This window comes from Peromyscus maniculatus, chromosome 18 (genome assembly GCF_049852395.1).
Source record: "Peromyscus maniculatus bairdii isolate BWxNUB_F1_BW_parent chromosome 18, HU_Pman_BW_mat_3.1, whole genome shotgun sequence".
Taxonomy (NCBI): Eukaryota; Metazoa; Chordata; class Mammalia; order Rodentia; family Cricetidae; genus Peromyscus; species Peromyscus maniculatus.
In genome coordinates this window covers 50,252,508-50,276,154 of record NC_134869.1, presented here as the reverse complement: position 1 = coordinate 50,276,154, position 23,647 = coordinate 50,252,508, and the positions used below count along the sequence as shown (strand labels likewise).

At 45.9% G+C, this 23,647-nt stretch overlaps 1 pseudogene; it reads right to left on the bottom strand.

Annotated features, from left to right (window-relative positions):
- Window positions 1–13,341: 13,341 nt before the first annotated feature.
- Window positions 13,342–13,966, bottom strand: LOC107400782 (mitochondrial import inner membrane translocase subunit Tim9 pseudogene; annotated as a pseudogene).
- Between the last annotated feature and the right edge of the window lie 9,681 nt (window positions 13,967–23,647).

The window sequence follows — 23,647 nt, the reverse complement described above, 5'->3', positions numbered from 1 at the left end:
TGAACAAATGGTGACCCTAGCTTAGACCGCCGTCATCTGATGTCAGGCTCCAGGCTCTTTCACCTTTCAACGTGAACTGAAGGGCTACAACTCTCCTGGAGCCTCCAAGCCTTCAGCCCTCCCCTGTGATGGTCGAGACATCCTACTCTCTTGGTTTGGATAGCCACGTGGTTCTCTGTTTCTCCAGAACGCAGGCAGGTCATGGTAGAATGACCTAAAACCCTCATGTAAACCAATCTAGTAAACCCATTTTTTATAATATGCACACACATTCTGTACATGCTGTTCCTCTACAGAGCCTGGCCTAGGATGCATCCTCTCTACCACCCTCAGTGGCTCCGCTCTCCCACGGAACAACAGTCTGAGAATGAAGAGATTGTCTTAACCCTGTTCTACCTTCTCAGGGAAATGCTGCAGCTTTGTCATAACCAATTAATTGACTAACAAGAGCTTGTTTTCCTGTTCAATCACTGGGCCAAGAGGCTTAGAGCATGATTCATAACCCCCTTCCATATAAACTGCAATAGTAAATATCTTGCTTAGTGAGCCATACGGTGAGTAATGCAGCTAGTCACTGCAGCTGTTGAAAGCCCGGGGCCTGGCAGAGACAAAACAGGAGAAAGAGAGAGAGAGAGAGAGAGAGAGAGAGAGAGAGAGAGAGAGAGAAAGAGAGGAAATTGTATTTCAAAGCCAAGTGGTAGACAGGATTGATGCAGGAGCCAGAGTTCACCAGCATCTAGCTTAGAACATACCTGAATGTAGAGGCTGAGTCAACTATCAATCAAACACATGAACATATAGATGAGTTCAGCTGCCTAGAAAAACAAAACCCAAGCCCATGAAATATAAGGATGTGGCATTAGAATCCAGTTGCTGCTCAGTTCACAGTCTTGCAGCAGCAAATCCCCTTTCATGGATACCCACGGGTGCTCTCCTGAGACATTGTTTGCGTGTCCTTAGCTCACTGACTTCCAGGGACAATATTTCTCACCTGGAAAAATGTATTTCCCTGAAAGAGGGAGCTGGTGATCATTGGTCCTGCTCCCCACCCCATCCTCTGCCTCCTGCATAGGAATCAGAGAGCTGACTATAGGCTTGTGCTGGGGGGGGGGGGGGGCGGGGACTGCAAACAAACCTCATCAGAAAAGACTCCCACTTCTGCCATGTGGGTCCTCATTTCCCCCCATCACACTGCCTGTCTCCGGTGGCTGGGGCTTGGATTCTCCTGCCATGCTCTTGTCTGTCTGTCTGTCCATGGTGTTAAGTACATCTTGCGGCTTCAAGAATAGTCACTGTCTCAGTGTCCTCCATCACACGTGAGACCTTTCATTTGAGCACTGGGAATGTGCTGCAGACACAGGAGTGGGACTGGGAGAAAGGGGTGATGTCCCAAGAAATGCCTGACCCCAGGCTTTATCTTTTGGGATATGAACCACACAAGAGAAAGGAAGGTTTCATAGGCATTTCATAGGCAGTATGGTGCACTGGGGACCTGAGCTTTTTTTTTTTTTAATTTTCAAATAAAGAACTCCACATATCCCGGTCTTTGGAGGGGCATTTTAACATATCCCGATTATCCCCCTTGTATCTCACAGCTGAGGCGATAGCTTCATTACTTCTGCTTGAATAATTGTGTTAGTTTTCCATTTAGGGATCTCTTGAAGTTGTCTTCCCTCTTCTAGAGAATTCCGGATAACCCCAGAGTACAACCAGAGATTAGAAACACAGAGGAAACCCACTCCTTGGCTTCTGTCTCCTTAGCACTTACTGGCTGACCTGAAAATTTACCTTGAACGAGCATTAAAATCTTATTTTTAAGGATTACGGACAAAGGCAGTTTTCTAGCTTCCTAGTGGACTCACGTGCCACCTTGGGGCTCTCTGAATGAACCTCATGCATAGCTAAAGAACAAGAGAGGTTGATTGGTTTTAATCATCACAAGCTGTTTATCCACGCCAAGTGTCATGGTTTGGATATGAAGGGTCCCCTAAAACGCTTCACTGTGGTGAAAAGCTTGGTTCCCTGCTGGTGGTGACATTGAGAGTGATGGGATCGTGAGACCAAATAACCTCACCAGTATATTAATCCACCCTGGACTTCATGACTGAATTAAGATGGGGTCCGTATCTAGGGATGTACCTTTGATAGGTTTCTCTTGTCCCCAGAACTTTCCTCTGCCTGTCCACTGTGCTCCATGGCTGGTGTGAACTAAAAGGCTTGGCTTCTCCCATCATGCCTTTCTGCTAAGGTGCTCCATCTTGTCGCAGGCTTAGAAACAATGGAGTCGGAGGACCATGGGCTGGAAACGCTGAAACCGTGAGTCAAAACTAATCTTTCCTCTTTTAGGATGGTTTTCTGAGGTCTTTTGTAACAGTGATGAAAACTGACTGACACAAAAGAGAGGGAGAGAGAGATGGGAGAGAGGGAGAGATGGGGAGAGGGAGTGGGAGGGACAGGGATGGGGAGGGGGGAGGGGGAGAACGCTGTCTTCTACAGTTTGAAAATGTCATGTTGATGTTCTTAGACCATCCTGAAGACCGCTAATCTAAAAGGCCTGCATTGAGATGCCCAGTGCACTGGTTTGAGTACTGTCGAGACAGAGTCAATAAAGGATAGATAGATACATTGTCGAGAAGAGACAATAAGGATAGATACATTGTCCAGAGGAGCCAATAAAGGATAGATACATTGTCGAGAGGAGACAATAAGGATAGATACATTGTCCAGAGGAGCCAATAAAGGATAGATACATTGTCGAGAAGAGACAATAAAGGATAGATACATTGTCGAGAAGAGACAATAAGGATAGATACATTGTCGAGAACAGGACTGCAGGGCCTTCTCAGATGAGTCCTCGTGTTCAGAGGCTGGAGAGTTCTGCAAATGGCCGTCTGCTGTGTAGGGTGCCAGAAGCCAGTTGTATAGCACTAAGAAAAGAGAAGCAAGCGTCAAAACAGAAAAGAAGCTCATGGCCCAGTTCCAGCCAGAGAGAGCTCTCCTCTGCCCCCAGGGCCACCGGGAGCAGAGCAGATTTAGGGTCTGATGTCCAAGAGTGGCAGCTGTGGGAAATTCAGCTGGATTCCTGGAAAGAAGAGAAGGAAGAGAGAGAGAGCGAGAGAGACAGAGAGACAGAGAGAGACAGAGAAACAGGAAGAGAGACAAAGAGAGAGACAGACACAGAGACAGAGAGAAAAAGAGAGGGACACACAGAGGTAGAAACAGAGACAGAGAGACAGAGACAGAGAAAGAGAGGAAGGGATGAATCCCCTTTACTTCCAACCTGTCCCCCCATCTGGGACCCAGCCTATTGCTTGGTCCCACTCCCACGCAGGATGGGTCCTCCCCACTCATCCTGCTAATCCACAGCTCACCATTTGCTTTCCAGTGTGAGTCTGGGACTAACCATGACCTCTTTGAGGTGTCTGGGGACAAATTCTTCCGGTCTGTGGCTTGATCGACCTTCTTTAAGATCAGAGGGTGTCATGGATAGCACAGCCTCGAAACCTCATTTGGGGTTTTCTTTTGACCAGTCTTGGGTGAGAAAAAAGGAAGGTAACCCGAGTTTTCATTTGCCAGCCTTCACTTCCTTTTTACCTTTATCCCCTGGTATCCTCTGCACAGAGGTTCTTCCCGCCACAACACTGCTTCTGTTCCCAGAATTTAGGAGCCAGCAGGCAAGCGCGGTCCCAGCCCACACCCAGGCCCCTGCATGCCGCCAGCCTTACTCACAGCTCCTGTGGGTTCCCCCCCTCCTCAGGCCAGAAAAGATTCAAAACATACTCTCTGAGGCAAAATGGCCCCAGGAGGAGATCCGTGCTAACAGAATCAGACATGTAGTATGGCTCATTCGGACCTCTCACCCACATCAGAATGCATATTTGAGAATTGCCAAGTATTTTTTTTTTCTTTTTTAAAGAAAGAAAAGCGCACAACTTCATTCTTGTGGTTTTTGTACCCCAATTTCAGACAGGCTTGGACAAATTCTTCTGTCTATTGCTAAGTGATGGATCGGAACCCGTTTTCAGAGCTTAACAGGAGAAGGAAGACAAGGACGGGCGGCAGAGGAAGATGTACCCGGTGGGACCACCCAGATTGCTGCCGGAAGCTGTTAACACTCACCTTTCAAACCTTTGGAAACTTTGTATCATGTTGAAGACGGTTGGGAGAGGCTTGTAGGCGGCTCTTAGATGTCCTAAAGTAAGTGCCAGGGAAGCTGGAGGCCGGCTCTGCAAGGTCAGGCCAATTCAGCTATGGTCCCTGTGTGGAACAGGTATGGTGTAGGGGTCAGTAGCACCCATCTCCCAGCTGAACTATGAGGCTCTGGCAACCGTCCGAGTTTATTGCCAGAACTGATCCAAACAGGCGCGACACTTTTACGTTCTGAGAGGCCAGTGCAAATTCTGAGGCTGGCACTTTGCACATCTCTCTCTTCTCAGTCCGTTTCATCACCAGCGTCAGGAGCTGCTGGAGACAGGCTAAGTGTAAAGGGGAGAGGTTCCTCAAAATCACCTTTTGGAGGGTGAGCGTCTTCAGGGCACAGTGCAGGCTCTGGTGAGTCCCCTCCCCCACCCCGCGCCCCCCTCCCCCCGCAGTGTCTTGGCATGGCGAATGGCTCTGAGAAAGTAGAGGAAGGGACAAGAGATGGCAAACAGGCAAGCAGGAAGTCGGCTGAGTTGTGCCAGGCTCAGAGCTTTCCGGTAACTCTCTTGAAAAAACCACCAAGGGCTCACAGGAGAACTTCAATCCTTTTTAAGGGTGGCACCCTCCACTGACTGAGGGCATCCTATTCCCCAACCTCCTAAAGAGTCCATGTTCTCTTCCAATGCCATCACCCTGGGCCAAGCTTCTAACATGAACTGGGGACACACTGACATATATCAGGTCTACATCATTAAGTTAAGAGCACCAGACAGAAAGAAAAAAGCCAAGAGTCAGAAACAAACAGAGAGCAACCAGGCCTGGAACAGGTTTGAAAATAAGGTCTAGAGACTGAGCGGCGGTGGCGCACGCCTTTAGTCCCAACACTGGAGAGGCAGAGCCAGGCAGATGTCTGTGAGTTCGAGGCCAGCCTGGTCTACAGAGTGAGATCCAGGACAGGCACCAAAACTACACAGAGTCTCAAAAAACAAAACAAAACAAAACAAAAAAATAAGGTCTGGAAAAAATGCTTTGAGTGCACAGACCACAATGACGATGCCATGGCAGGAGAAGAAGTCTCCAGGGTTCATTCAAAGAAGTAAATCACCATGTTAGTTAGAGACGTCAGCACCTGCTCACACACATACCTTAGGTCATCTGTGCAACCATAGATAGAAAGTTCTGTTCTCAGCACAGTGCTGTGGGACGGGTTGCGGAAGAGGGATGTGGAAAGGGCCAAGAGAACCCCACGAACAGGCACAGATGCATGAACACAGTGTGCAGAGCGTTCCAGGAGGGAGAAAATCCTGGAGGGTGGCCATGGAGTCAGGATAAGGGAGGAGGGCCCACCCACATGCGGGCGTGTGATGAGGGCTTTGCCCTCCCTGCGAAGGACATGGATCTGTTTCGAGTTTCGTCAGAGAGCAGAAGACGATGCGTAGGGTGTACAACTTGATCAGTTGTGAGTTCCTGAAGGATCAGATCCTAGAGAAGGTAAACGTGGTGTGGAAGACTCATTTTCAGTGTTGTAAGAGTGAAGGGGGACACATCCAGTCAAAAAAAATATCGGGGGATGGGTGTTCATATCCAGGTGTCTAAGGCTGGGGCCCAAGTAGTGGCAGTTGGGTTGAGGGCAGGGTGTGCATGGTGTCAGTGGGTCAATAACATGTGGTGGTGATATAAACAATGAGGCAGCGGTAAGAGCCACACACGAGCAGCTCAGATGCCATGCTCAGGCTGGCATTTCTCATGCTCCGATTCCCTTCACAGCACTTGGCTTTACGTGTATGTATATATTGTATGATATTTTGTTTTGTGTTCTGAGGGCAGAGATCTCTGTTCTGGAGATCAGAGGGTGGAGCTAGCCAGCCACTAATTAACCATAGAGGCCAGGCAGTGTTGGCACACATCTTTAATCCCAGCTCTTGGAGGAGGAAGCAGGAAGATCAGGAGTTCAAGACCATCCTGGGCTACTCGAGACCAGACCGAACTCATCAATCTAAAAGAGAAACAGAGGCAGGTGGTGGTGGTGCACGCCTTTAATCCCAGCACCAGGGAGGTGGAGACAGGAATATAAGGCAGGTGGAAACAGGATTTCACGCCCCATTTGGTCTGAAGACTCACAGAGGTAAGATGTCTCCAGTGGCTGCTGCCCTGCTTCTCTGATCTCCAGGCAAGCTTTATTTGTCAGAACACAAACAAAATATCGTCCAACATGTCTATGCAATGGCACACATGGACCACTGGACAAGTTCAGGACTCCATTCTTGCCTTTCACCCTGGTAAGGTACGGTCTTTCTTGTTGAATCTGCTCTGCAGCATACTAGAGGCTTGCTGGCTAGTCTCTTGTCTCCCCTTCCCATTAAGAGGTGGGATTGTAGATGTATGCATCACATCCAACATATATATATATATATATATATATATATATATATATATATACATAACACACATATATATATATATATGTTGGATGTGATGCATATATCACATAACATAGATTTTATATATATAACATAGATTCTGGGCTTCAAACTTACATCGTCAAGCTTGTGCACTGTTACCCATTGAGCTACCTAGCTTCCTTTACTCAGAGGGTTTTTTTTTTCCTACAAACTTCTGAGCTACTCTCTGGTAACAGAAAAGGCCCATTGTGTCTGATAGTCCCCAGACACTAGTGATTAAGCAAACAAAAATTTGTCTTTCTCCTATATGCCCAGTGCACCCTGAAGGGGGCTCAGCTCACGGCAATCATTCATGTCACCAAGGGACAGAATGATCTTCTAATACAGGCTTACACAATCCTGGCAGCAGTGGAGATAATGGTAGTTTGCACATTGTCCCTTAAAGCTTCTGCCTGTGAATGACATATAAAATCCAACACCTTAATCATGGGTCATAATGAGTCACAGCTAATGTCACAAAGGAAAAAAAATGATGTCACCATGTACGCTATAGGCAGACCTAGAAGTTTTCAGTAACAGCAGTTAGTTGGTAATAGTATAAAGATCGGTTATACAGTTATTTCATTATTTATCTCCCTTCTCCAGAATAAACAATGACTTTTCGTGTTACCTACAGTTTTCCTATGCTTAGAGTATGTTTGCTATGAGGTTAGTGGTATGCAGTAAGCACTTAATAAATGTGTGTGGAATGACTGAACATACATCTGAGCACTTTCTCTAGACTGTAACTCCTTGAAGGCATACACAATGCACATTTGTCTTTGTTTCATCTTTCATTTCTGGACAGTGTCTTGGATCTAAGCACTCAGCAAACACCATCTCAATGAAAAACAAGCCGTGGCTGAGGACTACATCTCCTTGCTTTTCAGAGCTCTAGAGTTTTTTCCAGTTCAGAGAATAGTGGAAACAGAATGAAATGAGGGGAGAGAGAAAGGAAGGGAGGGAGGGTGGGAGGAAGAAGAAGAAGAAGGAGAAGAAGAAGAAGAAGAAGAAGAGGAGGAGGAGGAGGAGGAGGAGGAGGAGGAGGAGGAGGAGGAGGAGGAGGAGGAAAGAGAGAGAGAGAGAAAGCCTTTTGACTGGGTGGAGTTTAGAACTCATATAGACCGTGCTGGTCAGCTCAGTGCAGCTTTCTCCAAGGATGCCCATTGCCTGCCCTTTGTTCCCACCGACTTACCATTCAAAGCCTTCGGAGCTGTTTAACAGCCCTGCCTCTGACTTCGGGCCCAAAGGTTTGAACCCCAGAAAGGTGCGTGGCTCTTGGAGAGCAGACCGATTAAGCAGAAATCAACCTTCCTTTTATTTGCGCTCTTCTCTTTTCCAGTTACTTTTGAGTTCCTCAAGTAGTCAATAACTTTACCTTAGTGGAAGTGAAGAACTCTGTAGCTGGGGCACCTCAGGTCTAAATGTGAATGGGGAAGTGGTGTGAGTCAGCTTCCGATGACTTCGAGAAAGCGAAGAGGAGGCGATTGACTTTGGGTCACAGTTTCACAGGTTCCTTGACATGGCCGCTCAGTACACTCTACACCAGTGGTTCTCAACCTTCTTAATGGTGTGGTGACTCCCAACCATAAAATTATTTTCATTGCCACTTCCTAATTTTGCTATTGTTATGAGTGGTAATGCAAATATCTGGTATGCAGGGTGTTTGGCAGTGTGACCCCTGTCAAAGGGTTGTTTGACACCCTAAAGGTCTCGACTCAGCTTGTGTCGAGGAAACACATCATGATGAGAGGGTGTGGAGCACCATATTGCTCACTTCGTGGTGGCCAGGAAGGAGAGAGAGAGAGAGAGAGAGAGAGAGAGAGAGAGAGAGAGAGAGAGAGAGGAGTTGGGGTCCCAGCGTATCTATCAAGGACACTCCCCCAATGTCTTACTTCTTCTACAGAAGCCCACCTACCACACACCTTTCCACCACCTCCCATTAGGACCACGAGTGAGGAATCAGACCTTCAACCTTTGCCCGTCAAGGGGCATGTAAGAGCCAAACCGTAACAAAAGCGAACAGAACCGTGAATCCCAGGTGCACACGCGCACGGGCTGGGAAGAGAAGTCAGATTTGATGAGCGCTAGAACTTGTTGGCTCCTGGGTCTGATGCCAAACCTCTGAAATGGAATGAGTAAGTGAACGAACATCCAGCCTGGTTCTGAAGCTGAGAGTGCCGATGAACACGTCTATCCTCACTTCCCAATTTGCGAACAGAAAACACTGCAAGTGGACCTACCCACAGAGCAACATGCCCGGACCAGGGATTTGGAAAGATTGTTGAGGCTTTGGGGTGGGCATGGGTGTGTGGAGGCTGGAGGTTGACTCCGTCTGCCTTTCTCCATCACTTCTCTGTGGTATGCTTCGGTATAGGGTCTGTCATTATACCTAGAGCTGGCTAAGTTGGCTGTATTGGATGACCAGTGAGCTCCAGGGGTCCTCTGGCTTCCTACCCAGTGCCGGGGTTACAGACTCTCCCTAGACTCCTACCCCTCTCCTGGTTCCATGGATGCAAACTTCAAAAGACTTCTTAAGTGTGGTTGTATATGAAGCTTCCATTGTGGGTCCTATGAGCTCTTGCTGCTACCCTGAGCCTCTTAGCTCATGAGTTTCCCCTTCTTCCTCAACTCCTCGCTCCTCCTAAAATTGATAAGAGCTGGTAGTCAACCTCCTAAAACATAAGCAGTGACATGTCAGTCCCATGCCTATAGATCCTCAATAGATACGCCCCTGTGAGAACGCTGCCTGCTCTCTGCAGGGGTCTATGGGGGCTGTCCTTCCTGTGACTTTTCCTTCCCATTCTCTTCTCACTTCCTGTCCATTGATGGCTCTTGGCTTCCTGTGTTTCACACACGTGGCCCTGTACTGTCTCTTGAATGCTCCTGGCTCACACAGCTTCCACACTCAGCACCTGCCCTTGTAACTGTTCTTGAAGGGACGATCCCACTATGGTATTCTCTTTTCTGCTCTCACTCCCTCTTGACCCTTCCTAAAACACAGCTCCTTCCTCCTCTATTTCTGCATCTTACCTTATATTTATTTTAGATATCTATTGATGGGCCATCACATCCATCTCTGAAGGTCCAGGCCTGGCATCCCCGTCCCCAGGGACCAGGAAGAGGACAAAAGAAGCAACTGAGTGCTCATTTCTAACTCTTACCTCACCGTCTAGACACCAAAGCTTTGGTTTTGTTGGAGAGGCCAAATTGGAGTGATGACTGTGAGAGACTGCTTGAGAAATAAAGACGACAGAGAGAAAGGAGAATCACACCAGGAAAGAAAGACCCCTGGATACGTAATTGGAGCACTGGGGTTTTCGGTCAATCGATCTGATCCTCTTTTCACTGATCAGTGTGGTCCACAGCTCTAAGTGTCTGAGTCATGTGATTATCCTGCACTGTGTCACAGCATCCTTTTACAAAGATGGATACATCAAATTTCACTGGAGGATGCTACATATAAGGAGAATTGCTCCATGAAGATGGTAATAATACATTAATATTATGTTAGTAATATAGCATAAGTCTGCAATAATATAACATAATAATGGATTAATGATAAATCTAACACTGTATACCAAACACCACAGGGAAAATAGCCTAAAGATACTATCACATGCTTCCTCCTCCAAGTCATACATACCCTCGCCAGTCCTCAGCCTTGTATCTCTCTAAACTAGTGCCTTTCCCTTCCAGAATCCCTTAGGAAGTCCTATGCTTGCACCATCGTTTGTTCATATTCCTGGGCTCGCCCCTCCCCCTCACTGCTGTGTTTACCTGGGTTGCTCAGTCTACAAGGACGTGAGGAAACGAGAGGAACAAGCGAGGGTGAACGGAGAGAACTCCAGAGGACCGTTTGGCACCTGGTACTCCATGAGCTTCAGAGCAGCCCAAGGTAGCTAACGCAATTCCAGACCCAGGTTCCTTCATCTCTTGTGGGGGTGAATGGCAGAGCCTTGCCCAGGAAGAGCCGACTTCCAGCAATGGATGAGTGGATCACACAGAGAGACACCAACGACTCTCATAGACAGAGTCCTCTTAGCAAGTGAGAAAGAAATCTTTCCTGCATGTCCCTCTGCAGCGTGACACAGTGTGACATTCGCTCTTTTTCTTGATTTTACACCTCATCTCTAACGAAAAATGGTACTGTCACAAGCACGATGGGAATCTGAAGGACTTAGTAATACTAAAGCTCGCAGCCCAGGCTCCCACCCTCAGTGCACTAGGGTGTGGCGAGGGGAGAGAGAGTTATTTCAGAATGGGACAAGTTTGTTATTTTAGTTAAAAGTGCTTTCTTTTTTTTTTTTTCTTGCACCTGGGGCTCTTCGAGTTTCCCAGCCAGGTAGGTCAAGGATAAATAGGTATTCGGTAACTGGCAACGATGGCCAACATATGCATGAATCACTCATGAGTTTGGAATAAGTCTGACTTAAAGGTGTTACTAAACACACAGAGTTTCAGGGTCCTCTGGGTTACGTCCTTGTTTTTTCACACATTGCCAGTTATGATGACAATAATGGTCTGTGAAGAGATGTTAACTAGACCATAAATATTCAATAAAATAGAATTGGTTTTTATAGGCCAGAAGAGGGCAGAGTCCCTATGGAAATGGGAGATAGGACAGCTTCATTTGGATACCACAGACAGGCTTGAGGTCATACGGCACAGCCTAGGGAAAGCAGTAATCACAGTTAGTCAAGACAGTGGGGGGTGGGGGGTGGGGGTGGGGGAGGTGGAAATAAACTCCAGAAGGTGACAAGGCAGAGGTTCTAAAGAAATTGATTAAACTGTCTCAGAATTCATCACTCATTTATTAATTCATTTCATCTGGTGTCATTAGGCACCTACTATGTGCTGGGCACTATAGTTGGGAATGGCAATTAAAAACCTGAAAATAGGAAACAGATGTCTGACCCAGGGAGCTACGAAACGAACACACAAGTACAGTGGAAATTGTGTGTTTGGATAAGGTGTCGGACTCCCAGCTCCTTCTCCAGCACCACGTCTGCCTGCACACTTCCATGCTTCCCGCCATGACGATAACAGACTGAACCTCTGAAACTGTAAGCCAGCCCCAGTGACATCTGCTTCTTTATGAAAGTTGCCATGGTCATGGTGTCTCTTCACAGCAATGGAACCCTGACTACGACAGGTGTTGAGGAGGAGTGGAATGTTCCAGGAAGTAAAGATGGTTGCATTATGTTGAGGAGGAGGGTGGCATGAGAAAGATTTGGTGATTTGGGGAGAAGCATGATGTAGAGGGTTTTAAGGTGAAGAATATGAATATTCCTACGTGGTAACAGAAAGCTGTTAAAGGGCCTCCCCCCCTTTCTCCCTCCCTCCCTCCCTTCCTTCCTTAATCAAACCCTCTTATTCTAATTAACCCACAAACAGAACCATCACACACCTGGCTTAAGAAAACCACTCCAGTGCTTGCCTAGTCCTCAAGTCCACACATATCAGCGAACGTCAACACAGAAGAGCCGTTCTGAACCCATGGAGCTTTACTTAAGAATTTAGTGTCTTCACTACCAATTACACTTTTAAAATTCATTAGGTCATTACTTTTTATGGCTCTTGCTACTTTAACACCCGGAAAGTTGAATTTGCTTATTCACCATGAAAAACATAACAAAACAAACAAACAAAAACCCTGTGAGTTGAAACCAGAGAAAAAAAAGTTCTGTGTCTTCTTTGAAGACTGAAGCATCTTCATCCTCATCTAATATTGCCCTCTCTCGGTCTTCTTTCTAAATTGTAGACTATTGTAGACTATGCCTACATGTACACACACACACACACACACACACACACACACACACACACACACATATATAAATGTGTATGTGTATATTGTGTGTGTACATTATAAACTAAGATCTGCATATGAGTGAGAACATGTGAGGTTTTTTTTTTTCTTTCTGAGTTTGGGTCACCCCACTTAATGTTATCCTTTACAAATCCATTCATATTCCTGTAAATGCTATGATTTCATTTTTCTTTACAGCTGAATTATATTCCACGTGTGTGCAGCACATTTTTGTGATGCATTCATCTGTTGAGGGACATCTAGGTCAGTTCCTTGCTATCATTAGTAGAACAGCAATAGACATGTGTCTAGATATTTCTCCTGCAGAGAAATGAAAACAGCAAAAAGAAATGAATACACGAATTTGCAGAAATGCGCAAACAAAGGCTTACTCGGCTTTATACTCCCTGTGTCCCGAAATGCCATGTATCTCTTTACCTGGCTAAAGGATAAGTAAATGATGGTACATCCATACGAAGGAATACTACTCGGGAAGAAAACGGGAATGCGACAAAGTGGGTGGATTTGTAATACATCACCAAGAGAGGGAAGCCAAAGTTGGAAGGGATAGGAAGTGGGAGGGAGAGGGGAGGGAGGGAGGGAGAGAGAGAGAGACAGAGAGACAGAGACAGAGACAGAGAGACAGAGAGACAGACAGGGAGAGAGGGAGGGAGAGAGGAGGAAGGAAGGGAGGGAGGGAGGAAGGGAGGGAGGGAGGGAGGGAGGGAGGGAGGGAGGGAGGGAGGGAGGGAGGGAGGGAAAGAGGGAGGGAGGGAGGGAGAGGAGACCCTGCTAAGGTCTTTTTTTTTTTTTTTTTTACTTTTATTTATTTTACTTTTAGTAATAAATTTTTTCTATCTCATACATGATTGGACACATATTTTGCTTTTAAAATTAACAGTCACAAAGAAAGGAACAATGGTTTACTTTTGTAATCAAGGTGACCCCGCAGCTGAATCTTAAGGCCTCAACAATGTTGCCTCTTATCACTCTCACAACCGGAAGGCCTTCTGTTCCGCTTCTTTCTGGCGAAGGGTGATTTGTTTGTCCAGGGGTTCCCATTGGTCAGGCAGTTAGACAGCTGGCTCCCCTCCACTCCTCTGGGCTGCTGCAGGGTTCTTCCCGGTGAACCCGCATGGCCAGCGCAGCAGCTGCGGCAATCCCAGGGCAAGTCTGTGTCTCCGCGCTTCTACCGGGGCTGGCCCAGGAGTCCTGCCTTGGCCGCCAGGGCTTCATTCTGCTGGATATGATATTCCTGAAATCTCATGGATATTCTCTGTGTCATTTTTAAATATTTCTGTAAGCAATGTTCTGAACAGGTAACCTCTTCAGGCTTCACCTCTCTTGTTGTGATGTCTTGAACACAGTCCAAAAAGCAGGTCTCTGTAAGTTTATTGTAGGTTCCCAGGAACTCCTTAAACTGTTTTACCTGGTCGGATTCTGGTATCTGTGCAGCCATATTCTTTCAATGTGTTTATTAATCACCTTTTCTGATGCATGAGTTTCCTTTCCGCTCTGGAAAAGCAATCGCCCCGCCTTTTGCTTGACTGTCTTCAGGGAGGCTGGATTTCTTACTTAGCCACGGTCTCTGGCATCCGATGCCGGCCCCGGGGCCAAGGGGCTGCCGTGCGCAGAGAGTCCGAGATCGGAGGGGTCGGTGGAAGGAGGGGGCCGCGCCACGCCGCGCCCTGCTAAGGTCTTTTAACAGGCTTCTCTAGACAGCAACCCTGCTGAATCATGTCACAGGGAGATGAGCGAACCAAGAACCAGGAAATTCAGATTTCACTGGCAAGTCATGTGCTTTGACAAAATCACCTAAGCCCTTTGGGTCCTCACTGCCCTACTGGGAAATGGGAATAAATGACCTAATCCACATCACGGCGAGTTGATTATAAAAGCCAAATGTAAAAAGGTTCATGGACGTGTTTGTCCAAGCTGTTCCCTTCTGCCATAAAGGATGGTTCCTTTTTTATTTTATGTTTTTTTTTTGGTATGGTTCCTTTTTTAAATCTTAATAACTTTCTAATACCAAGTGATCTCCGACTCTGTGTAGACACGCAAGCCTTGTGTATTTGGTGACTCAAAATTGTCACACAGTCTTGATGGCCTTACTGCTACAGCGACTCTCATGGAGAGATGGAAGTGGGCATGTCACTGGTTTTCTGGGTCTGCCCATGTCACCCAGCTAACCGAAATAGGAAGAGCAGAGACGGAATTCACTACCAGCTGACTGCTAGGCCCCTGGTCTTATTCTTTACTCTATTTTTACTTCCCTCATAAATGTTTTCAATTTGGAGTCATTGTGTCCAACTTGGGATATTGTATCTTCAGTCAGAGAATTACATTGCCCACAGCTATGCTTATTATATATACATAAGACAGATGAGAAAGCCAATGACCTACAAAGGCATCAAAGGTTTTGATCAATGCAGATATAAAAGAGATGGAAAAGGATTGATAGGAATTACCTACCTGATTGATAGGAATTTTGAAAACTTGGGGCAAATGAGGGTTGCTTATTTACCTAGTAATGTGTATAAACTGAAGATGGCGTCTCACTCTGGTATCATGATTCCCTCCAGCAACTTTATGCATGCTCTTGAGGTAAATGCTATTTATTTACAGTATCCTTTGAAAGAAATAGTTGAGGCTTTGAATATATCTCTGAACCACTTTAGATAGGCCCTATAATTTCTAATATGCCTTTGCGGTTGTTTGGACCTAAATACGTTGTGATTTTTCAATGTGATTTCCTTTCCTACTCAGGAATTGTTTGTAGGTGCAGTTAACTCAGATGTGAATCAAAATGTTTCTCCCTCTCTGCATTGTTATTGTTGGTATCTAATTGGAGGGTGAAGTGGCTTTTAAAATGTAATCTATATGATACGGAAGTATGGAGAGATTTTTGAGCTCTCCTTTGTGACACGGTATATGGTCCGTCTTAATCAGTGTTTTATGTGTGCTTGAGGAGCATGTGTACTTTTCAATTTGGAGAGTAAAGAGTTTTCCATAGCTGTAACTGGAGACCTTAATCCATGATGCTTGGGCAGCAACCCAACAGCAATCATAACCCTTATTCAGTGGGAGAAAACTTCTCTGCCCCCTGGTTCAAGCTGTGGAAACACGGGTATCTTTTCTGAGAACTTTTAAACATGGGTCCCATTTTCACTGTGGTCCTACATCGTCTCTTCTCTTCCGGCTCTGCTGAGGACTCTCTCTCGGTGCACGGCTGTTCACTCAAGTGAGGTCGCTTCCGAGGGTGCTGAGATCTGTGGATGGCCCTGGCTCGCACTGACAGGCACAACTGGCCTCTGGCTTCGGGTCCCTGCTCCCCCACCCTTCAGCTTTTAGCCTGCTGCCCCTTAGTGAATGGACCAGCACCCAGAATCTGTCCGGGTCCAGGATCATCGCGACTACTCTCTCTACTTGTCACCTCTTTCCTGGCCGCCCTCAACTCGGTTCTTCGCCCTCCGTCTGCATTTGCTCGCCTTAAGTCAGGCCACATTCATCACTTAGATCATGGGAGTCACTCACTGACTTCTTATTGGTTTGACTACTGCAAAATCCCTCCGGCTGGAGTCACTGGCTTTTCTAAACTGTACACTGGAGTGAATCATTGTCCGCTGAAGTCGGGGAAGACATTGCTTATCTGGCCCTTTGTGATCTAGCTTTGTTTCCCCAAATCCTCTTAAGCACCATCCGTAATCATTTACGTGTCCTGAAAACAAATCTAGACTCCAGCCTTTTTGCAGTTCCCAGCAAGGTTCTGTTAAAGAATAATGTGTAAGATTTTATACCTTTGACAGTAATAAATAATATTTATATACTTTTTGAGTGGGGGAGATAGTACGATGCTTTGGCAGTTAAAAGTACTTGCCATACAAGACTGGTGGCCTGATTTTGTTTCCTAGAACTCAGGTAAAAACAGAGAGAACTAACCCCTTGCCCTCTGACCTCTACATACATGTTGTAGCAGATTTGTCCACATATGTGCATCATGCACAATACTAGCAAATTTCATCTTTAAGTTTTGGTTTATTGTTCTTTTTGAAGATTTATTTATTTTTATGTGCATTGGTGTTTTACCTGCGTGTATGTCTGTGTGAGGGTGTCAGGTCCCCTGGAACTGGAGTTACAGACAGTTGTGAGCTGCCATGTGGGTGCTGGGAATTGAACCCGGGTCCTCTGGGAGATCAGCCAGTGCGCTTTACCCCTGAGCCATCTCTCCAGCCCTGGTTTACTGTTTTTTTGTTTTTGGGTTTTTTTTTTTTTTTTTTTTTTTTTTTTGGTTTACTGTTTTAACACAGGATCTCATTCTATAAGCCAAGCTGACCTGGTGTTTACTGTGTAATCCTGGCCTCAAACTGACAACAATCCCCCTGCCTCAGCCTCCTTACTGCCAGGGTTACAAAGGCAAGCTACCATAACCATATTTTGAAAATAATGAATGATGGAAAAGAAATTATATATTTGTACACACACACACACACACACACACACACACACACACACACACACACACCAGAGACCATCTATATGTGCTTAATTTCTCGCCACTGTGACCAAATGTCTAATGAAAACAACTTCAGAGGAGGCTTTCTTTTAGCTCAGGATTTCAAATGTACAGCACCTGCAGCTGCCACGGTGGTTTCTGGTGGTTTCTGGGTCTGTATTGAGGGAGAGCACCAGGTGGGAAGGTGGGGTATAGTCCACTTCATGGTGGTCGGGGAGCAGAGAAGTGGGGCCTGATCACAAGACATGCCTTCTGACTCTCCCAGTGACTCGCTTCTTTTTTTTTTTCTTTTAAAGATTTATTTATTTATTATGTATACAGCATCTATGACTGCAGGCCAGAAGAGGGCACCAGATCTCATTACAGGCGGTTGTGAGCCACCATGTGGTTCTGGGAATTGAACTCAAGACCTCTGGAAGAGCAGTCAGTGCGCTGAACCTCTGAGCCATCTCTCCAGCCCCCATGACTCACTTCTTTCTGTCAGGCCTTGTCTACTGGTTTCTACCACCTCCCAGTGATGCCATTGGATAATGAATTTGTTAATCAATTGGAGAAGTCAAAACCTTCATGATCCCGTGACTTCCCTAATGTCCCACCTCTGAACACGGCATAGGGCACCAGCGTAGTACAAATTGCTACAAAGGTCTTTTAATTAGAACCTGGAGCCTGATATCGGGGTGAAAGCTGAAAGACCAAGGAAGCAGAGCAAGTCACAGCTACCAACTCTACCTCACCAACTCAAAGAGCTCCAGCCAAAGGGGCTTCCTCAGCGAAATTTAGTTCCTGTCTCCTCACGCCTTATGTACCTTTCTCCACCCAGCCATCACTTCCTGGGATTAAAGGCATGTGTGCTTCCCAGTACTGGGATTGAAGGTGTGTGCCACCACTGCCTGGCTCTGTTTCTCTCCTAGACTGAGTCAATCTCGTGTAGTCCAAGGTGGCTTTGAACTCATAGAGATCCAGATGGATCTCTGCCTCCCAAGTGCTAGGATTAAAGGTGTGTGTCATCACTGCCTGGCCTCTATGTTTAACCTAGTGGCTTGTTCTGTCCTCTGATCTTCAGGTAAATTTTATTAGGGTACACAATATATCACCAGGCCTTCAACATGTGAGCCGCTAAGGTGGAAAGATGCTTTATATAAACTCTAACACACACACACACACACACACACACACACACACACACACATTTATGGATACATATGTAAACACAGATTTCTAGATGTTCATACAGCATTTTGGAGACATATACGAGAAGTATACACACATGCTTGTGTATGTGATAGAAATTACAATAATCAACTAACACTTATTAAAATTATACATGGATAGTTACTGATAGCAGATTAACCAATGCATTAATTTCTTCTTTCCTGGACTCTATTAGAATCAAGATTAGACCATAAGATGTATAGATTCATGGAGACAAAAATACTGAATGTATTTATCAGATTTAATGGCTTCTCTGCCTGCATATATATGGAGAGGAAGGCAAAGGAAATCAGGTATGTCCAGAAGAATCTCAGGAGGCAGAATTCCAGGCCAAATTGTAATGAGACATAGGCTCAAGTCTAAGGTCGGGGAGATCAGATGGTTCAATTGACTGACAGCCCTTTACTCAGGCTTATGGCATCAACATGTGGGACCGTGTCCCAAGCCATGGTTTCAGGTGATTTTTAAAGAGCGTTGAAGCCTCTAAGGAAACACACTTCCACGTGCTTGTTCCACAGAGTTATAAAACAATTACAAATCAACAGAACCTCCCAGAGAATGGCATGAAAAGATTGTGATAGGAAAACACACAGAAGCTAGCCAGTGGTGGTGCACACCTTTAATCCCAGCACTGGGGAGGCAGAGGCAGGCGGATCTCTGAGTTCCAATCCATCTTGGTCTACCGAGCAAGTTCCAGGAAAGCCAAGCCTATACAGAGAGATCCTGTCTTGAAAAACAAAAAGCAAAGCAAAACAACAAGACAATTACACACACACACACACACAAACACACACACAAACACACACACACACACACACACACACACACACACACAGAAGAAAACCCAAGCACCCAAGAGGATTAACCTATCAGGATGACTGTCTGACCGACAGGGAATCTAGAAAGACAGATCTGAGACAGAAAAAATGAAGAAATTATTAAAGACACAACACAAGAAAATTTTCCAAGGTTAGAGGCTGCTCAAGTGCTGCTTCCCTCCCAAGCTGTCTAGAATGCTCTTTGCCCCCCCCCCCAGTTTTCCACTGAATGTGTCACATTTGACTTGCGGTGTGTCGTACGTCTTGCCCTTCACGTCCCCACTGGAAGGTGAGCCTCTTGTGGGTGTGGTCTCTCACCCCTTTGCTCCCCATGCTGCCCTAGAGCAGTGGTTCTCAGGCCATGCTTCCTGTTTCTTTTGCCCCATCTCTCTGTTCCATTCTTTTGTTTATCTTAGCATATGTCTTTCGGGTCTGTATTGCCTGCTTTCCCATCCAAACGGCAACACTTGGTTGCCAAGGATCGGCGCGTCATCTTTGTACTGCCGTATATAAATCTCTAATACTGAGCCAGCCTCTAGACCAGTGGTTCTCAACCTGTGGGTCGTGACCAGAGTGGTTCTCAACTTGTGGGTCGTGACCCATTTGGGGATGAATGACCCTTTCATAGGGGCTTCCAAAGACCTTTGGAAAAGATGGATATTTGCATCATGATTCCTAACAGGAGCAAAATTATAGCCATGACGTAGCAACAAAAGTAATTTTACGGTTGAGGTCATCACACTGTGAGGAACTGTACTAAAGGGTCATGGTGTTAGGAAGGTCGAGAACCACTGTCCTAGAGCGTTGCTCATGCCTGGCACAGTGCATGTTTAAAAACCTCAGTGGAGTGAATGGCGCCAGGGCATTGAGTAACTGCCAGCTATGAAAGTTGCCATTCACTAATGCCTCAGATGTACTAGGCAATAACAGGTTATGGTGGTCTATAACTTAGAACCATGATGGCGGTCATCGGGAGGAACAGGAGTTAATATGTGTAGCAGCATCTGAAGACTAGCATGGGAGTTTGGGGGCGGGAAGAGGCAAGTCACTGTTGTTTTTCATTATAAGGTTTTTTTTTTTTTTGTAAATGATTTGCTTTTTCACCAGATGTGCGTATTGTTGATTTAGAGAGTGTACACGACTCTGAAAACATTTTGTATGTGTTTACTGTAAATATGTCACATTGACAGCAATAATAGCTAACCTTTAGTGAGCACTTATTACATGCTGGGCGTTGTGCTAAAGCTGTACATGGTTTATTGGAGGACGTATGACGTATCGGCTGTCGGGTGGCACGGACTGAAAACATCTGGATTTAACCTATGGAGAAGAAAAACTTCAAACTCCAGATAGCCAGTAACCTAACCCTTCTGCTCATCAATCCTCATAACAGATAGGAGTCTGTTACGCTTGCCCGCATCCCTAAAATGGAAGGAGAAAGTATATTGAGTAGGATTCTGTAGGACTGCAAACATCCCTGTCAGCAGGATTGGCGGCGGCAGGAAGTGCAGAGAGCGAAAGGAAAATTGTGCATGACTGCTTTGGCAAACATCTGTCAGTGTCGTCTGTCTGCCTCGCCTCCATCTTTCTCTCTGGGTTTTGCTCGCCGTCAGCCTCTCTGAAGTGTGCTGACCTCCGTTTCAGGGAATTAACGAGACTGTCATGGATGACGTGGCGTCTGATACCATCATCTCCGTCCCTCAGCTCTGATCTACGGTCAACCAACCTGTGCCAGCAGGCGCTACCACAACAACAGGGTCACCCGCCGGTTGTTCAGCTACACGGGAGTCCATGCCATGGTGATTCGTTCCTCAGCCAGTCTGGCAGCGCGATTTCAAGAACGCTACTTGTTTAAAAAGAGTTCTGTCGGCACACTTCTTCTGTTTGGAAGCCGGCTGCTGTTTATAGTACAGATCCGTTGGGGATCCTTGTTTCTCTAGGTTCCCCTAACCTCTGTTCCATCTCTCACGCTTCAGTTCAATGTGCCTTCCTTTCTAGAAAAGCACACCATCTCTATGGGCATCGTGCGCCTTCCCCAGCTCCTGGCACACCACGCCAGCATGTCACTTCACGTACCGTACCTACGGCCACCGTCATGTTTGTTTACTGCTTTCTCTTCTGTGGCCCCAGAGGCTGGGCTGTAGTTTTGAAACGGGTTAGGGGTCTTTCACATGTTACATCTGTTAGCTGTGAATTCGTAGGGAATGTCTCCAGCGGTCCCAACTCCATCCCACACCACGCATGCTTCTCTGGGAGGAGCAGGCTACAGTTTCAGCCGAACCCAGGTATCTTTCTCTCTGCTTTCCTTTCCTGAATTTCCTTTCCCTATTCAGGATATGAGCTCAGCTCTTTGAGTGTGTCACACACTCAGTCTGTGCGTTACTTCTCCCGGCAAGATGTTCGACCTGATTGTTTACGCCAACATCAACAGCACACTGTGTGATACTGTAGGGTTCTTCCAGTTTCAGTGCTGGGGCGTTCCTTCCTGAACGGCACCCATTTTCTTGTCGTTTGAAACACCGTCTTTCTTGGAGATTGTCTTAGTTAGAATTACCACGGCTGAGATTAAAACAGCAACTTTGGAATGAAAGGGTTTGTTGTTATACTTCCACAGCACAGTCCATCATCAAAGGACGTCAGGACAGGAGTTCAAACAGGGCAGGAACCTGGAGGCCAGAACTGATGCAGAGGCCATGGGGGAACATTGCTTACTGGCTTGCTCCCCATGGCTTGCTCAGCCTGCTTTCTTAGAGAACCCAAGACCACCAGCCCAGGAGTGGCACGACCCACAGTGAACTGGACCCCTCCTTATCAATCATCAATCAAGAAAATGCACACAGGCTTGCCTCCAGGCCAATCTAATGGGGGCATTTTCTTAACCAAGGTCCCTCCTTCCAAAGTGACTCCAGCTTGTCTTGGGTTGGTGTAAAAGCAGCCAGCACAGAGACTGTTCCGTGTGGTCCACGTGTTCTAAGTGGCCTGGACAACATAGAGGGGCGCCTCTCCTCTCTCCCTTTGTGTTTGCCATTGCGTTGAATTACTGTCAGATGGCGGTTCTGTTAGATTGCAGTTCGTTACGGCTCAAGTTCGGCTCAGGGCCCGGTCTGTAGCAGGCAGGTGCTCCACAAACATTTGCTAAATGAGCAAACCCATGGGTGAAAGTCAATGTCACGACGGGACAGTTCCACTCCAGTTTTCACACACTGATGATCTGTGGGAAAGCATCCCAGAAGAAACTGGACGCCTGCGCTTGACGGTTGCTAGATCCATCGTCAGTGAGGATGTGAATAAGTGAAAAGAACAATGTTGCTCAACACGCTTGCAGTCAGCCACCTTAGGATCCAGTTGGCCTGCCGTGGGTACTTACTAAAGAAACGGAGAGAGTGTCCAAGAGACTTCGGCCACTGCATGTTTATTACAGCATCATTCCCCATAGCAAAGTAAAGAATCCAGTTAGGTATCCGCTGAAGAAGCATCAGATATACGGAACGGAATATTATTCAGCCACAGGAAAAGTGGGGGAATTCAGTCATTTGTCCTTCCTTGGGAGGAAGGAGCTGGAGGATACTGATGGAAATAAGTTTAGATACAGAAAGACAAATGCCACGTGCTCTCACTTACGTAAGGATGCTAAAAGTTAATCTGAAAGTGGGTAGAGAGTGAAACAGATCGGAGTCTAGAAAAGGTTGTAGGGAGCTCTAAAAGGATGGACAGGGTATAATTAAGGGCCGCTGAGTTGTAATTCAGAAGGAGATACATATCAAGTGTAGGGTAACTATGATTGACAAAAAATATTTAGGATATTTCCAAAAAAGAGAGACAATTTTGAATAGCCTCAACACACACACAAAATTGATGTATGTGTGATGAGAGATAAATCTTCTAGTTACTTGGTCTGATCATTATTGTGTACATGCACTGAAATGTCATACTGTCACCCATGAACATGTACATTTATTTTATGTCAAACGAGTTAAGAATACATCACCACAAATGAAAAAAAAATGGATCATTTGCACTAAAAAATGGTTAAAATGTTGATCTAAATCCGTAAGTTAAAAGATAATAAGAAAGTCGTACATGTTTCCTTCTTCACCCAGGAAATGAGTGATTGCTTCCTGCAGTTATGACCTAGGTAAAATGAGAACGTGCCGTATAATCTTGTAGCCCCATGAAAGAAAAAAGTAAAATGCTTTCAAAATGATTTGTGCCAAATGTCTCTTTGTCATGCCTTGACAGATAAGTGAGGGAAGTTGCCACACTTTCCTGTTTCTTTGGAGCCTTGAATAATTCAGAAAAGGCTTAAAAAAAAAAAAAACCGAGGCAGAAATCAGAACAGTTGGACCATCTAGACCGTAAAAAAAAGAAAGGCTCAATTTACCTGCATCGTTAGACGTGAAAAGGATTCTCTGCTGTGAACAGAGAAGGAATGGGAGAGAGGCGGGGCCAGGGAGACAGAAGAAACAAGGTGTGACGGAGGCTTGGTTATCGTAGTGACAATAAAGTTAAAAATGAAGCCCAAAAAAATGTAAAAGTATTTGAAGGTCTTGAAGCTGCAGGTAGTGCGTTAGACAGACAGTCCAGTACAATGTGTTTCAGGAATTAGGACAGGCAGCATGTTTTTATTTAGCTGGTTGAATTGCAGGTTTTGTTCCTCATGACAGTATTAAATTGGCCAAGGAGTCAGCGGGACATAATGACTTTATGGCTA